This window comes from Cynara cardunculus, assembly GCF_001531365.2.
Source record: "Cynara cardunculus var. scolymus isolate 2C chromosome LG 6, CcrdV1, whole genome shotgun sequence".
Lineage (NCBI taxonomy): Eukaryota > Viridiplantae > Streptophyta > Magnoliopsida > Asterales > Asteraceae > Cynara > Cynara cardunculus.
Genome location: NC_037533.1, coordinates 7,671,211 through 7,675,370, shown reverse-complemented (window position 1 = coordinate 7,675,370; position 4,160 = coordinate 7,671,211).

Below are 4,160 nucleotides of genomic sequence, written 5' to 3'. Positions count from 1 at the left end.
CTTCAACTATTAGTCTTCCAAATATCAAAAGTCAGAACTGGAAAGCTCAATGACCTCTGGACCATGTATTTCTAAACTTAAAGTCTCCGACTCTAAACCAAAAATTAAGATACTAAATCCAGAAGCTACTGACTTTGTGCATAAAAATCATCAAATAATATTGAATGTAGAACTCTTGAGCAACAAGCTAGAAATGTCAACTATGTAAACAAGCTCAAGGAAAATTTCAATACCTTTGAGGAAAAGACTTTGAAAGTCCGGTGATCTTGAGAATTGAGTAATTCAAGTAAAAAACAAGTGAGTAAAATACATAATCAAGAACAATGACTTGGATCCAAGAAATAATATTTCATTCAATGAACAATGGATACAAGCTTCCATGACAAGAACCTAGTTTGGGTCTTTTGATGCTTTAGAAGGCCTCTTTGGTTCAAATTTGTGATAACTGGATCCTGGTTATCACCCAAAGTAAATTAATGTGTGATTATCTGATTAAATGATTTCTTGATAGCATGATAAATTGTTATATTTGATCATGCTGGTATGTGAAAATGTGCATAATATGAAATGCATAAGTTATATATATATATATATATATATATACATAATATATGTATGCATGCATGTGTGTGTGCATGTGTGCATAAGTGTATATGGAAGTGTGAATAAGAAAAAGGGGCTGATTAGCCGACTTTCCTGATTTGGAAAGTATAAAAGGGAGGTTGAGCCTCCATATTTTTCCCTTCTTATTTTGGCAAAAAGTTGTGTGATTTAAAAAGAGAAGAGAGTTGACCGGATTATTCTTGGCTGAAGATTCAAGTGTTTGGTTTCAAAAGCTTGATAAGGTGAGTAATGTCTAAACTCTTTTGGATAAAATTATTACTGGTTTCATACGAATTTTGTTTGAATATGGATAGAAATCAGTCTTTTGTTCTAAGTGTTTATCCGGATATTAAACCGGATAAGTGTTGTCCGGATTGTTTTAAATCGGACAAAGGGTGGACGATTTGTTGTCCAGATTGTTTTAAGCCGGTTAAGTTGTGAACGGAGTGTTTTCCGGACTTGTTATCCGGACAAAGATGTTGGTTTATATTCTAAGGGTTAAATCGGTCAAGCTTTATGTGATTGTTGTCCGGACTTGTTATCCGGACAAAAGTTAGAATTTACTCTAAAGGTTAATCGGACACAGCTTATTCCATGTGTTGTCCGGATAGTTGACCGGATTTGAAGTCCGGCTAAGTCAAAGTTGACTGGATTTGATATAATGTTGTGTTTTCGATGAGAAATKTTATTTTATCATAAAAAGGAAGTTTTGAAAGAAATATTTTTGTATTGATAATAATTTCAATGGCTGCGGTTTATTTGAAATTATTCTGTGAAAATATTTTGATKAGGAAATAAGGGTGGCATATCAAGGACAGGTGTACCATGGGATAAGGGTGGTATATCAAGGAGAGGTGTACCTTTGGATATAAGGGTGGCATTTGTATGTGTGTTTTATGATATAACTCATTCTATTATATCCTCTAAGACTACCGTGGTCTGGAGTCTTTATTTCTTTGTGACTTAAAGATTTAGGATCAAGGTTCTTATTGAAAATCATAGTTTGGATGTTATTGAGGAGAAAATGTCAGGTTTGGCCTGAAGCTTTAAATAACCTTGTTGGTTAAGAAAAGATTTAAAAGTGGCATTATGTGGAACCTGATTGGTTTAGAGTTTTGAGATTTGAATAAGCAGAATGCTTTGCTTGATAAATGGAAAAGATCTGGTATTACGTTTCTATTTATTCATATATTTGTTATATATATGAAATGATATTTTTTCCCTAAAGGTTTTGGTGATTTTTCACCCTGCAATAACATAAATAGGGTATCTCACTAGACCATTTGGTCTAACCCTCGTTTTATGATTTTAACTATGTGTTGTAGGAGGTTCGGACAGTAAGGGGAAGGGGAAGGTGTAATATTTTCCTTTATGCGCTGCTGCTTGAAGATATGTTTTGATTGATTAGTACAAGAAATGTATTTCAAAATTTTGGACCTTGTAATTGGTCATGTTAGATTCTTGTACTAAGGGACCCGAATGGAATGATATTATGTATTTACTTTGTATGAAATATGTATTACATGCAAYGTGTGGGTTGGGGCGTTACAGAATGGTATCAGAGCCCGAGTTTAAGGGATTTAGGTATTTAACATCATGATACCTAGACTCAAACTGTTTTATTGAATGTTAAGGGTCCCGAAAATAGTTAGCACCATTGGAAATAAATATGATGAGTTAAAAGAACAGTGTGTAAGGTAAATTTTAATTACATTTGGCCAGTGTAATTATGAATTTACAGGTACACATCTGAACTTGAATACTTCATTATATTTGGGAATGTGAAAATGTGATTATTATTACTAAACTTTGCAGATGTCTAGTCGAAAAAGAAGATCTGAAAGAGTGGCTCGTTTTATTGCATGTTAAGGGTCCCGAACATAGTTAGCACCATTGGAAATAAATATGATGAGTTTAAAAGAACAATGTGTAAGGTAAATTTGAATTACATCTGGCCAGTGTAATTATGAATTTACAGGTACACATCTGAACTTGAATACTTCATTATATTTGGGAATGTGAAAATGTGATTATTAATACTAAACTTTGCAGATGTCTACTCGAACTAGAAGATCTGAAAGAGTGGCTCGTCTAGAATCTGAGGAAAGGGAAGAAACACCCGTAAATCTACCGACTAGCATGTCTGGAAATAGAGGTCGGGGAAGAACAAGGGGACGAGGCAGAGGAAGAAGCCAGTCTCAGGAAAGGGGTCGGACCGAAATACATTCTGAACATGAGGAATCCCACTCTGGGAATGTTCAGGAAAGGTCGGTGCCACATCCAGAATATATAACCAGAGATATGTTAGCAGAGAAATGGGGAAGTTGCGGGAAACTCTGACATCTATCATGAGAATACCGGCTAGGGTGGAAACAGAAAGAGTAGAAGTATATCCCTCTGCTCCAATCACTCACAACAAGGAAGGAGATATTAAAATGTTTTTAGCATGCAAACCACCAACCTTTTCTGGGGAGAGATATCCAGTGAAAGCTATGTGCTGGATTAAGGAGATGGAATATGTGTTCAACACCATTCGGTGTCCGGAAACAGATAAAGTTCGATTTGCTGTTTCTGTATTAAAGTCAAATGCTTTATTCTGGTGGAAAGTTGAATCGTCTACCAGAACGGATGATTTACAGACTCTGTCTTGGATAGAATTCGTGGATCGATTCAAGAATCAATTTTGTCCTAAAACAGCAGTGAGACAAATGGAGGAAGATTTCCTAAAATTAGAACAAGGAAATGGAATAGTTTGGGAGTATACTGAAAGATTCATTGAATACTCTCGCTTTGCTGAACATTATGTTTCGACTGAACAGGAAGATAGAGAGATTTATTTGGGGTTTGAAACCCTCAATCAGAGAATTTGTTATTGCTATGAACCCCAATACCTTTCCACTAACAGTAGATGTAGCAGAGGTGACTGAACAAAATAAAAATAGACAATCGGAAGGAAAAGTTGTTGAGAAAAGAAAATGGGAGGGGCCTTCATCTTTTTGAGGACCAAAAACTGTTAAATAAGATAACAGATCTGAGCAGAAAATCAGTGAAAAAGTTTGCCCACAGTGTAGACAGGTTCACCAGGGAGAATGCAAGATGGACCCAAGGAAATATATAAGTGCGGTGAGGCATGTCATTTATCCAGAAATTGCCCAGCTAACCGAAGGTGTTTTAATTGCAATTCTCCGGATCATATTCGACCAAATTGCCCCTTGTTAAGAACTCCACAGTTAACAATGGGGAGTAATGCGTCGGGTACACGGGGAAGATCTACTGTGAATAGAGGAGGGTAAGGAGGGGCGCGGAGACGATCCTTCCAGATGACTAAGAATGATGCAGAAACATCACTGGATGTAGTAACAGGTACATTCCTCCTGAATTCAATACGTGCTAAGGTGTTATTTGACTCTGGTGTAAACTTTTCGTTTGTGTCACCATTGTTTGCTCAAACTTGCATGTCTAAATTCTGTGCTACTTGATGATAAATTAGTAGTTGATACTGCTAATAGTCAGGAAACTGTTACTAAAGTATTCAATAACTGCATTATTGTTATTGA